The sequence below is a fragment of the Vespa crabro genome, chromosome 2 (genome assembly GCF_910589235.1).
Source record: "Vespa crabro chromosome 2, iyVesCrab1.2, whole genome shotgun sequence".
Lineage (NCBI taxonomy): Eukaryota > Metazoa > Arthropoda > Insecta > Hymenoptera > Vespidae > Vespa > Vespa crabro.
In genome coordinates, this window is record NC_060956.1 from 9528402 (window position 1) to 9543240 (window position 14839).

At 29.9% G+C, this 14839-nt stretch overlaps 2 protein-coding genes across 3 annotated transcripts in view; both read right to left on the bottom strand.

Moving 5' to 3' along the window:
• The window catches only part of LOC124421713 (prolyl 4-hydroxylase subunit alpha-2), a 309909-nt gene that overhangs the window by 256413 nt on the left and 38657 nt on the right, over nt 1-14839 (bottom strand). The gene's annotated exons all lie outside the window — the stretch shown is intronic.
• LOC124421716 (von Hippel-Lindau disease tumor suppressor) overlaps nt 1-14839 on the bottom strand; it is a 55573-nt gene that overhangs the window by 22864 nt on the left and 17870 nt on the right. The gene's annotated exons all lie outside the window — the stretch shown is intronic.

The following is a 14839-nucleotide window of genomic DNA, read 5'->3' on the forward strand; positions in this document are numbered from 1 at the left end:
GTGGAGATATAGAGATGGAAGGAATTTATAGATCTGGAAAAAATTTAGACAAAATACATTAAGTGGACATTATATCTAGAAAAAGGTACGCTGGACTGTATTATCTATTAAGAAACGAAAAAGGAAAAATTGTGGCTTAGATTTGAAAAGAGAGCAGTAGATTTCGAAGAGAGAATAGAAAAACGTGAGCAGGGCATCGCCAAGTAATATCTAGAAGAAAGAAGAAGAGAAAAGGAATATAAAAATAAGTTAGAGGAGAGATTGAAATTTTTCAAAGAATGCGGATACAGTCGGGAAGGAGTAGGCAGAATGAGGGATAAAGAATCAGGAATAGGAGCAGAACTAAGACAGAGAGGGTATGAAGTTCAAAGGCAGCAGCAATAGGTCAATATACAGGTATTGAAAAACAAAAGATATACAGAAGTATATGATGGGACTAGTGTGAGATACTTAGAAAAGAGAAGGTCAGGAAGCAGTCAAAAGATTTTAACTAGGGCTAGATGTGACAGTGCAGAAGCAGAGAATAAAGTCTGGCTAAAAGAAGAGGGAAAGAAATGTAAAATCTGTGGGAAAGATATTTTTGAGCATTGGATAAGGGAATGTAGAGAAGTAGAAATAATAAAGTTAGATTTACGTAAAATTTTGAGTGATTTAAGAGACGAAGTAGCAATAACATAGCTCAAACAAAATGATAAAATAAGAAATGAAAAGAAGGAGTTCAGCATGAATATTACAGAAGGATGAAGCAAGAAAGTGAATAATCAAAGAAAAGTTGATAAAATTTTAATAAATGTTAAAAGTTAAAAAATGAAATAAGTAAAATATTTAAAATTGAAGTTAAAGGTTAAAGTAATTAGAATGTTGCTCTGGGTTTATTAGTATTATTATTATTGTTTTTTGATCTTATTTGTTGGAATTTTGTTTTTAATGTTGTTTTGTTGAAGTGTTCAAAGTAATAATTAAAGTTTAAAGTTTTAAAAGGTAAAAGAATGCTAAAACAAGTTATGTTAAAATAAATAATATAATATAATGCAATAAAATATAATATAGTATAATATAAAAAGTGATATAATGTAATATAAAATGGAAGAGAATTATGACATAAGTGATATGAACTATTACGTGGAATATTGCAGCCAAGTCCTAATTCGAGGCCACCAGGCCGGAATGTATTAATTAATAAAATAAAAAAATATTAATGTCTTCGTAATTAAAATAAATAGATACTTTTGTTTGAAATAAATAAAACACATGTTATCGCATATATACCTATATAAAGAGTGTCCAAATTTTTTTCTATAAACGCCAAAACAAGTCAATTTTCTTTTTGTAAAAAAAGATAGATCCTTATCATAAATTCACCCTATTTGAATTAACATTTAAGAGAAGTTACAATCCCATAAAAAAATTTTAAATGGCAACAGGGATCAAGTGGTATGTAATTATTAAGATTTTTTAATTATCTTTACAACGATGCTATTTTTTCCTGTTCCTTTTTAAATTTTAAATCAATAATTTCTGATAAAACGAAAACGCATTTCGAAGTTTCAATTACAATTAAATGTAAATTCAGTTTTACAAACAACTTTTATTTTATTAAATATTCAAAATGCATTAATAAAATCTTTTCTCGGTGATACGACGAAAATTTAGATTTTTTATACGTAATCTTATTTTTCGATTCTTCAAAAAAATCTTCATTTAACAAACAATACGCGAACTAAACGCCAAAAAACGTTTTTTAAGAAATCATATTCTATAATAATCCTGGTGAAAACATTTCCTTGCGTTATTATATACTTCGTATATAATAAAATTCAATAATGTTATTTTCTTTTTTAGAATATCAAAACCACTCATAAAACATTTGACCACCTAAAAACTCTCCTGTTGATTGCTTTCACCTAAAATGGTTCTTTTCTTAGTTAAACGAAAATACGATGACAATTTAAGAAAAAATTTAAGAATAAACACCGCTGAAAAACTATTCCTTTCGTTCGATCTAATCTTTTTAATCTCGACACGTTGAGTGTTTTCCACTTATCGATACAAATCGACTCTAAATAGATGAATTGAAGATTGTGTTAAAGGTGTGTAAAATAAAATATTTACGAATATTTTTAGGTTTAATAAAATTTACTTTTAGAATTAATAAAAAGAAAGATCATCAGATTATCAAATTCAAGCATTTTTTTTTTATAAAATTACTATACATTTTATCAACCTCTTATAATTTATCGAAATGAAATGTTTGCGACTATTGCAAGCTGTTGATAAAATAATTATTAATAGAGTTATGATAAAAATATGATTAAAAAATTACACAAGGAAATAAGCAATTATCTGTTACCTCCTGTCAGAATTATCTTTCAGTTATAACGATTTAATCTCTCTCTCAATCTCTCTCTCATTCTCTCTCTCTCTATCTCTCTCTCTCTCTCTCTCTCTCTCTCTCTCTCTCCCTCTCTTTCTCTCTCTCTCTCCCTCAATAATTGTGAGTACATAGAAACTTTTATCATTATTAAAACCGGTAGAAATAGATACAGGATTTTGCTTTCCATTAATTGAATAATTCGAAACACTTGACTATAGGCGACATAACTCAACACATGAAAGTCATAAAAATACGTAAAGTATCTTCTATCGAGTCTAAACGAGTCTAAAACACGTCAGAATTTAAGCAACGATATCGAAAATTAATTAAGTGGTAACCTTATATTTAGAAATTTACTTTAATTTGTATCGCGATAATTCTGCACAATTTTAATTTAATCAATCAAACGTCAGAATTTAAGCAACAATATCAAAAATTAATTAAGTGGTAATCTTATATTTAGAAATCTACCTTAATTTATATCGCGATAATACTACACATATTGAATTTTAATTTAATCAACCTCATTCAATACAAAAATAAACTATCATCAATTTAATCAATCAATGATAGTTCAATTCAAAATACTCGATTTTTTTAATTATATGAAAGATTCAAATTAAACGTTTATATTAAAATATATTTAGATTAATTTAGTTTATTTCAGCTAAGAGTTTCATCCGATTCTAGGACGATTATTTTTATTTATACAACTTTTAAATAATTCTTTTTATTTAAAACTATATGAATACGTAAGAGATCAATTAGATTTTCAATTATTTTATTTATATAACTTTTTAAATAAACATTTCTATTAAAACATATTTGAGAGATCAGCCGCAATTTAAAAGATTCTTGATTATTTTATTTATATAATTTTTAAAAACAAATACTCTATTATTGAAATATACCGGGTTTTTACTAATATATATTTTTTTTATTATAACTGTTCTTAATAAAAAATTGAAATCATTTGTAGTGGTTACGATGTAAAATGAACAAATCTAAGTATTAATAATAATTTTATTTCTATTTTCTTGATGAAACGTGACTACATACTTACGTACATAGATACAAGGTTTTCAAGAATTTCATTGTGATTCTATCGTAAACAAGACCTTTGAAAAATAATCGAAGAAAATAAAAGAATTCGTAGGAAATCTCATGGGAAGTGCACTGAACTATCGGGATCGTAACACAGAAAGTTGTGCGTTTTCGACAATAAATAAAAGCGATTCACCGAGTCGCGTAACTGCACACGATGCATCGGAGCTACAGATAGTATCGAGCATGAAATATGCTCTTCCATGTTTCATGGGGCATCGATTTGTAGAGGAACATATATACATAGAGAAAAACAAAGAGAAAAAGAGAAAGACAAACGAAAGATCACGTTTATATTTTCGTGCAGAGTCACATTTACAAAATTTCGTTTGCCACAAATCTATAATGTTATTTGTCTAAATACCGTGTGTATTAAGAGTATCAAATATTTGCAAAAAAATGTATCGAATATAAACGAGTCTAAACGAGTCTAATTATTAATAATATTTATTAATTAATTTAATGTACATTTAATTAAAAAAAAAACGAAATTATTTTATATGTAATATTAATAATAATATATAAATAAACATATTAAATTCTGTTAACTATTCATTTATATACAGACTGAAATATAAATTTATCTTATAATAGAAAATATAATATTAATATATGCAAGTATATTTCAATATAAATTAAAGACTCGAAAAGCTAATAATATCAGTTTATTTGTAACTATGATTATATGAAAATAATAAAGATCGAAGTATTCCATTAAAAAATAAATATTTTTCAAATCAAACGAATATTAAATATATTTTACAAGAATTATTATAGAATGATAAATAATTGACTATAGAAATCCTCTATTCTTGTCCCACAAAGTGTTTTCATACTTTATTATTTACAAATAATCTCATAGCGAAGAGAAATCTGTTAATTCTGATAAATAATTGATTATTTATTCTTTTCTCGCAAATAAAATTTGTATTATTTGTTATTTACAAATAATCTCATAATAAATAGAAATCTTCCATCATTGGATTATTGATACTTTTTATTTTTTCACTACATATAAACATTGCTAATACTAATATAAAAAAAAAGTTTAATTATATAAAGAAGGTACTCCCACAATGAAAAAACTCATGCCCACGAATGTACGTATATAATCAAAAGTATGAAAAAAAGTTTTTTTTTAAGATAAAAAAGTAAAAGAATAATAATCTAAAATAAATTACTTTTAAAGATAAATAAGTAACTTTAGAAAAGATTAAGAAAATGAAGCTCAATTTATATAGAACAATTTTTGTCCAGTTTTCTTATTTAACATCCAAGCTTATTTAAATCTTTACTGAATGAAAATCCCGTTAATAACATCTTACATCTTCAAAGATTAATCTTCCCGGTGAAGATTTTCTTTAAGATGAGAATAACGAATAACTTTATATATAGAGAAAAATCAAACTTTTCCCAACTTCGAAGACAATTTGATCGAAGACAAGGGTCCACGATTACCGACGATTAAATACCAAGCTGAGAAAATTTAAAAACTTGAAACAATGATAAAAAAGGTAAAGAAAAAACAGAAAGAGAAAGAGGGAGAGAAAGAGAGAAACTAATAGCTACGCTTTTTTAAAATTGAAAAACTTAGAGAAAGTACGATGGAGTATTAAGTATCGCGGTGACCGTCATATATAAGTCATATTTCCTTCCCCCTTCGACCCTCCAGTATAGTGAACGGTACGGATGGATTTCGATCGGAGATATCGAAACGGTGGTACGTGCCAAGACGGTACTAGAGAAGTTAACAGTCCGAAAGTAGCTGCGGAAAAAGCGGTAAACTCGTAAATCGGCTAGCGAACGTCGACCACGTAGTCGTTTCGCGAATCCTTACTTCGTCTAGAGAAACTTGGCTGTTACCCTCAACTTTATGTCCACCGTCTTTCGAAGGAACTCGAACCTTAACCTCGACAGTCGAGGATATATATGTATCTATAACTAAAATAAAAATAAAGTCGAATCGCTTTGGCTTTGTACTCGATACGCGTTCAAACCAGTAGCTCTTCATCTTTGAAACCTTATCATCTTTATCCATTTTTTCTCTTTTTCCTATTTCTTTCTTTTTTTCTTTTTCTTTTCATATCTCCGATATGAGATAAAATATCAGAACGAACTGTAAAAGCAGTACTACGGATAATGATATAACGATGAACACTCGACTCGTACATATGTCCTATCGTCGACTCGTCTAATGAGTATCACATAATGAAATCAGGAAAAAGAAACGAAAGCAAATGGATAGGACACCAAAGATATAATTAAAATTGATAGAATATTCCTACTTTAATATAGAAGCAAACTCTCTTTCTTTATCTCTCTCTCTCTCTCTCTCTCTCTCTCTCTCTCTCTCTCTCTCTCTCTCTCTCTCCGTCTCTCTTTCTCCATTTCACTCTCTAATTCTCCAAATAGACACTCGGAAAAAGTACTTGACTCGATTATGAAAATGTCTTCTCTTTCTCACCCTCTCCTTCCCTCCCTTCCCCCCTCTCTCTCTTTCTATCTATCTCTTTTCTCTTGATGACATTTTCTTCCTCTACCGTTCGTCGTTTCAAGATTCTCTTTGATCGCAATGAAAACGATAAGAATCGAATTGATGATAGGCATTATGAAGAATTATTATGATTTACGAGAAACGTACTTTATTAAAGAATCTTCTCCGGACAAAAGTAAAAAGAAAAATATTTATTTATAATATAATATCATTCATAAATCACTTTATATCTAGTTCCATATAATAAAAAAAAAAAGAAAGAAAAAGAAAACAAAAGCAAAAAAGAAATGTTAAAAAAAATGATATACCAAGTTGAACATTATAACTGATATATATTTTATTTTATGCATTAATAAGAAAAGTTCTTCGAAATGATAAATATTATACTGACGTTCTGAATACATATTGACAATTATCAAAATCATCTTTTATTCATAACATTCAACACTAAAATACCATTAGTAATGATAGAAAATCGTTACCTCTCCGACAGGTAAATCAATTAAGTCAATTAACGATCTCATCAATGGAAATGTAAAAAGAAAGTTCATTGATAAAGATCAATAAATTTATTTTGAGTAATATTATAACAATATAGTGATCAATTCTTAAATTTATATTCCTATATCGTTGATTATTTTCTATTGTATCGCCAAGATATGCTCTTTAAAGAAATGTAACCTTCTTTTTTGATTTTTTAAACTTATGAATGGTTTTCTAATGGCTACATGTCCTTTTAACCCAAACTCATTCAAACGTCTTCGCATAGTGTGAACATTAATTTTTGATGCAGTATGTGCTAAAATTTCAGAATGAATTTCGACTTCAGTTTTGAAACGATCGTTTTCTGAGAGCCAATGAATTAAACAATCAATACGAGGCTTTGTTTTTCATAGTCCAGAAGCTTGCACCTTGTTAGAATAATTACTATTCCCATCTATATGCTTCAAAGCTTGGTAACAGTAGTAGTAATAAAAATATCAAACCGATTTACAATTTCACGAAGTTTCAAATTCTGTTTACGCAATTTCAAAATTTCTTGTCGTATATCCGATGTAACGTGCTTACCTTTACCCATAATTACAAAGCAAAAAAGGAAAAATAAACAAATACTGATTAAATGTTTTAAATTTAACGTATTGCAAACATTCATAGAAGAATTTCGTACAACTTACCGTTTATCGTCATAGAGATCAAACAAGTTTAGCCAAAATGTGTTCTATTGATCCAATTGTAGCTTATAATGTACACTTTTCGAAAGTATTGACTTTATATGTATTATCATTTTATATGAAAAAACAAATTAAGTTTAAATTTGCAAAAACATTTTTCTTATTTATATGCTCACCACTGTATGTCATATGTATGTATGTTATTTTTATGTATATATAACGTTTTATTGAATATAGTTATATTATATTCAGTTTTCTTCTTCATTTTTTATTAAATTTTAGATATTCGATAGATATGTATTCAATAAAAAAATAAAAAAGAAAAATAATTGATAAATATTCATGTCAATCAATATGACGATTTGCTTATCAATTATGTACAACGTATTCCGGTATTTAATATCTTATTTTAGTATATCTTTCTTTAGTACTGTATAATGCAAAACCAAATAAATAATGTTCATAATCTTTAATTTTATATACCGATATGTTCACAATTTCATTTTCTATAAATAATATATAAATATTTCATATTTTAATTCAATATTATAATTTTATAATGTTATTTAATATTTATTTTCAAATTTAATTATAATTAATAGTTTATACTTGTCCATTATTACGTTTAAATGTAAAAATATAAAAAATAATCCAAAGATCGACACAAAAGGTACAAGAGGTTGGTTAAAAAAAAAAAAATAGCCATAACTGTTAATGTTTAAATGAAATTCAATGTGAAAAAAAGTTGGTTTAAAATGGACTCAGTGAATAAGTTAAGTTTCCCAAGAAGCAGATGTAAAGCAGATGTCGATGAAAAATTTTTTGCGTAACGATCCTGATATCTTATGCTGACTTTTAAGAGGAATAAAAAAATAAAGCAAGGGCGGGAAAGAAAAGAAAAAAAAATAATAACACGAGGCATCAAGTTCATTTCCTGAGGGAAGTACGAGCGAGCGGAGGCATTTCTCGCGAAGTAATATCGTCCACGAGTTTCGAGAGTTATTTCGCCATAGCTTTTGTACGGTCGCATCGCGAATGGTAAGCCAACCCATCCTCCGAATTGCTAGAAGGATTCATAAGCAGACAGTCGGCTTAATTTCTTCTAGAGAAATTTTCAAACCATCTGAATAAAACGGCAGAACGTGAACCATCCCCGATCCATTATTTACAGACGTAAACGAGAATCTCGTAACATTGAGATTTACGAAGGAAATAAAGATTTTTATAAACAAATAATAATATTCGATGCAAATGTCGGTCCAAGAGAAAAATAATGAAAATAAATTCAAATAAACAAGGTATTCTCCCGTTGCGAAATAAATTCGTTCTTTCGAAAGCGAGAATTTTCGAAACAAAACTAGCCGGTCGTAAACGTGAATAAAAATAATTGTTGAATTAATAAAAACATATACATATTAATTCATGTATTTTCAATAATAAAAAAAAAGATATCTGAATGATATTATCAAGTCACGATCGACGTTTAAACGAAATTATTTCCAACTGACTGTGTAAAACGAATTCTTTTATGGAAAAATTGATAAGTTCGAATTTTCTTTAAGTAATCGATTGAATTTTTCGAAAAACGCGAAAAATCTTCTATCTCAAGAATTGGTTGCTCTTCACAGTTCCAAACAATCGTCCCTTATTGGCGAATTTCGTTCAATGTTTCATCCTGTCTAATAGCGAAACATTTTTGTTATTTCATCTCGCGATTAGAAACATGATAAATCTTTCTCAAAAACGAATTTACAAAATCGTAATTTATTTAATTGTTTCTTTTCTCAAGTTTCACAAATTGTAAAATTGCACGTATATATTATAAAACAAACTCCTATATTGTTCCGTTAAATATACAATTGATATATTTGCCCTTTACATCATTCTTTCATAATAAAATTTGCCGATATTTATACATTCACAATCGTATCTGATTCTATTTTCCCAATGAATTTCCTGATTGCTTCGAGCTCTTCATTTTCAGTTATTCCAAAAAAATCTCTAATTTCTTTTGATAATTCATATCGGCATTCGAATGAAATGATTATCGAGATATAAGCGATTATCCTGGGTAAAGAGCACATCGATAAAAAGCATCGAAGCAATACAAACGAATTTATTCATGCGGTATGAAATATTTCCGTGCAATTTATCACTGAACCAAAGTATACACGTTCACGTTAAAATACAATTTTTTTTATGCCTAACAAACGTATCGATCTTCTACGATGTAAAAAAAATTACATTCTTTTGCAAGGTATCATCGAAAAATCGATTTATTTTCTAACGAAAATGCGCACCAAAAGAAACATCTTATTTCCCTTTCTATTTATTTCATTCCATCTCTTTGAAACAGAAAACGAACTTCGCAAAATAATTTCTCGTTCGGTGAAAAATAAAAGGAAATATCCTCTTTCAATTTTCGCCCAAAGCTTTCATGAACGAAACCGTGGCCCCCTTTTTCCAGGGCACTTTTTCTACGACAAGATTTGTCTGCTCCTTTTATTTCCTTCTTCCTGCCATTATCTCCATCTTCATTGTCCCCCTATTCTTTTCTCCCCGCAACACCGCTCCATTCACCGAATTCCCTTCCGGTATGCATTTCACTCGGAAAAGATTCTCCATTCTCTTTCGACACTATTTTAAGACGAAAGAACGCTTGTAAATTTCTCGCGGGACGTCGAGCTTTACCTACGTCACCGCGATTTCGCGGTTCCGCTTGAATTTTTTTCCCCGAGAATATAAAAAGAAAGAAAGAAAAGAAAAGAAAAAAGGATAGAGCGAAAAGATTGAGACAAGAGAAAAAAAAGAAAAGAAATCGTAAATTTCAAATGTCTCTTAACTGCTTTTATTAAACGATCGATACGAGTTATTAATAAATTAAGTTACGTGAATACTTAGTTTAAGCTATTTTCAATTTAGGAAAAATTTAACTCGTAAAAATTGTCAATAATTTTCTCATTTTTCTCGAAAATATTCATTTCAAGAATATTTTTTAGAAATAATTACATAGTAAAATACATACACAAAGAAGAGATTTTTTGCTTGAATTATCTTACAAAAGCAAGAAATCCAATTATCCATTTAAAATATCAATTTGAATAAGATTCTTCGTCGATAATTTATTGCTAAAATAAATCGATCTCTCTTAAGCATTCAATTCTTTTTTCATATTAATTAAGCAAAATTTGTTATTAAAATACTTTAAAAGATTACGACGATTTAAAGCTGAAGAAGGAAAATGTTCTGCTTTTTCATTATAAATTTACGAATGTTAAAAGAATATTTATATAAATTTATTTCCGCAATGAAGAACATCTTCCGTCTAGATGATAAACCTACAACATATAAAGAGAATCTCGCAATCAGAGAGAAATAGAGAGATAGAAAGATACAGAGAGAGAGAGAGAGAGAAAGAGAGAGAGAGAGAGAGAAATGGAGAAGCGTCGAAAGGGTCGGTGTAAATCAAAAGCGGTCGGGCGTATTAAGACGAGAAAAGCTGCGTAAACGCGCTCCCGTACAAAGTCAAAGGCTTGTCTGTAAGTAGAGAGAGGGGGAGGGGGAGAGAGAGAGAGAGAAAGAGAGAGTGGGTGGGAGAGAGAGAGGGAAAGAGGGAGGGGAGAGAGGTATAGATAGATAGAGAGAGAAGAGAGGAGAGAGACAGATACTACTAGATACTATAGAAGGTATCGAAAACAGGAACGTCTTTCCTTGGCAACGATGAAACGTAGCTTGTGTGCATGCGACCGTAATTCAAGTAGTTTAACTAAGAGCAAATTCAAGTCGAGTCAAATCGAGTCGAGACGACTTAAGTTGACTCGAGTTGAGTTGAGTCAAATCGAGTCAAGTCGAGTTTAGTCGAGTCGAGGAGCTGACTCGCGCCTCCTCGCATCCCGCCATAAAGTGCCGTTCCGGCTGTTCTGACGCGTCTGCAGCAGACCGATGCCACTTCCGGCACCCTCGAAAAGCCGGAAGTGGCCGGTTTGTGTGCACGTGACTTAATAGAAATTCACAAAGGGAACATCGGATGTCATACCAGCTTGTGCGCCATCTAAATCCTCTGAGTTAATCCGTAACAGCTTTGAGATTATAGGTATACGTCTATCTATCTCTATATCTGTATGTGTAGATGTGTGTGTACTCGTTTGTATAAGAGAAATGTGAAAACGACTACGTTCTGTCCAGTAAACGCTTTCCCTACATCCTATCTTCTCTTATCTATCTCACCTCTCGCTGTACACATTGTTATAGCTACTCTCTCTTTCTCTTTGTAGCTCTGTCTCTCTCTCTCTCTCTCTCTCTCTCTCTCTCTCTCTCTCTCTCTCTCTCTCTCTCTCTCTCTCTCTCTCTATCTATCTATCTATCTATCCATCTATCTATCTATCTCTCTCTTTCTCGCAGTCCTTTACGTACGCGTTTAATAAAGCTTTGCAGCTACTTCCAGCAATGACTCGACGTTTTCCGCGTCGCTTCGTTACTGCGTCCTGCGCGTTAATCTTAATTAATCTACCGAAAGATTAATTGATTTCAACAAAAGTTGCCAACATATATAACCAACTAACTAACTAACTATATCAATAAAAGTAACCTTGTCATTTAGCAATAATAGATGATTTTTTAACAATAACAAAGCTTTTATAAAGGTTATAAACAATTTTAGAAAATTAATATGATAAAAGAAGAGTTGAAATTCTAAGAAAATATATTTCTTCGAATCGTTTATCATAATTTGTCATAAAATTAGAACTTCCGAGGTTCATAAATCTTGAATTATTTCGGTCGAATTTATTGGATGATGCGAAAATTCAAATTGGATTGTAAAAAATGTGACATAAAATACATATACATGTACATGCGTGCGTGTGTGTGTGTGTGTGTGTGTGTGTGTGTGTGTGTGTGTAAGTGTGTGTGTGTGTAACAAACAGTGCAAATTTTCGAAAGGATATATATTCCGTATCAAGCGACTCATTCGAACTAACGAGAAGAAACGACCACGTAATTATGGCCGTTGTTGAAACTACGTTAATATTGCTAGTTACACATATTTATAAGCCGTTTATAAATATGTGTAACTAGCATGTTATTTACAAGCATTAATAACAAGTATAATTTACCTAAGAATGTAAATACGTATACTCCATAGAATGGAACTCGAAAGGGTCTAGGCAACTATCACTCATATGTATATACCTACATAGATATCTATATACTTACATATATATATGCTTTTATTTGCATTCATTTTATCCTAAAAATACATGCCGATTGAATAACGATTCCTGCAAATATGAAACATGAGTTTTATCGTTCCTTTGAGAGTAACAAAGCAACTATAAAAAAAGAAAAAAGAGCGAAAAAAATACTTCATTTTCATTTTCACGATAAAGTGAGAATTCGAGGATGTAACATGTTACTAAGAGCGAAAATTCCGAATGCGAACGTGCACAGCAATCGATTATTTTAAGCGCTCAATAAACGTTTTTTTATTTCGCAAAGTACTTTTTCCATGCACATCTACATATGTATGTACTTTCCACTCTAGAAATGATGCAGAATGTTCAACTCATTCCATCAGCTACAACCAACGAACGAATATTTACGTTAAATGTATATTCATGAATACGATTGTCCCATTTCTGCGATAAAGGGATTTCAATTCAGTCGATATTGTAAAATCGCAACGATTCAACCAACTCGATCGATCAATCCATCAAAAGTAATGTAATAATTGAAATAGATATATAAGAAATATAATGATGTAACATTTTAAAAATTAAAAACCATTAAAGTATACTAATCAAATGTATAAAAATGAATAAATAGCAGCCAAGCTATAATGAATGTATGTATAATACTTAGTATAATAGATTTAACTAAAAACAAATATATTTATCATATATTTATCAATCGTAATGATAACTTAAGTGACGATGAAATATAATATATATATATATATATATATATATATATATATATATATATATACATATACATAGAGAGAGAGAGAGAGAGAGAGAGAGAAGTTGAAGAATAAAAAAGTAGATGGGAAGATAAATATTTATTATGTTAAAATTCAATGAAAGCTCTCGAAGAGAGGATAAAATCGAGCGTGTGAAATGTTAAAAAAATAAGAGAGTTAAGAAGAACGAACGAACGAACGAACGACAATGCAAATATGCAGCGAGGAAAAGCGTAGTAGACGTTTCTTCCTTCGGATATATCTACATATATATTTCGCAAAAGGTTTCGCGGTGGCCTTGCATCGTGAGTAACGCTACCAACGGAAGGGTAAAAGTGAATAAATAAAACCGTCGCTCTTTCGTGCCCAGGGATCAAAACTTGGATTTATTGCCTAGTGCACGCGAACCTCGCTTCAAGATCAAAGCGCGGATACGACTTAAGTGCTTTTTATCAAACGCCCTATGTGCAACTGCTGCGACAGATCGCTCACGAATACGGTATCGTACTAGACTATGCAGGTACATTTACGTTGTGCATATATGTACGTGTAAACATGTCTACGTGTACGTATGCACACGCTCTCGTGACTTCACTTCTCGAATTTGCTTTGGGAAAAAAACTGGTCGCTCCGTTCGTTACGTACGTAACGGAATGCATTTCGCGATATTAAAACGAAGATCACATTAATTTGTATTTCTACGATCTCTGGGGCTAAATCAGGGAGGTTAAATCATGAAAAAAGAAAATGAAGTGAGAAAAAAAAGAATAACAAACAAAACGAATGTTAGATCGTTAAATGTCATTGATTGATAGAGTAAAAATAATGTAACTTTGACTTTTATACTTTTTTCTTTTTTTTCTTTTTTCTTTTTTTTGTAAACAAAAAGAGAAAGAATTGTTCGATCGTTACGTTTTAGTTAGAAGGGTCTATTTTTACTGTTAAGAAGTGCGATCAGAATAGTAGCAGCTAGTATTACTATTTCATCTCATTACTATTTCATCTATTTCATTTAGTTTTTAATTTTTAAACATACAGTCGCTATATACTCTACTTAACGAATGATAAATAATTGATTAAAAAAATGTACTTAAAGAAATTGTTAAATAATTGATAAATAAAGTTGCATAATTAAAAGGAACGCTTAATATTTCTCGCTTAAAGATCAATTTGCATGAAAAACAAGCAATGCTACTATATCGCAAATACATAATTCTTGAAATTCTAAGGTTTCTTGTTTGCTTCTTACGTGCACCATTTCGTTATCTCCGGCTTTCCGTATTTGCTTATCGAAGTTCACTTCCACCTCGGTTCATTTCTTCATCATAAAATCGAGTTAACGTTAAGTCGCGGAATTATGCGTTTTCTCGATAAAGATTTCTCGTTTCCACAGAATTATCTTTACTCAAAACCAGTCAATAGTTTTTATTGTAGTAATTTTTCAATGTTCTTTAACGCATTAAATCACAGGATTAATTTAACGTAAAATCGTATAACGTAGATTTACGCGAACGATCTATATCTTGTTCTGATTAGAAACATTTTATAAAAATTAAATTAACTAATATCTTGATATTATTATATTTTAAACGCTTACAAACAAAAAAAATCATTTTTAGAAATGTTTACATTGATTGAAATTATTATTTGTCAAAGTTTAAATAAAATCTATCACTTCCACCACGATTCGTTCTTCAAATCGCAAAATCGTATTAATGTTAAATTCACGGAATTAC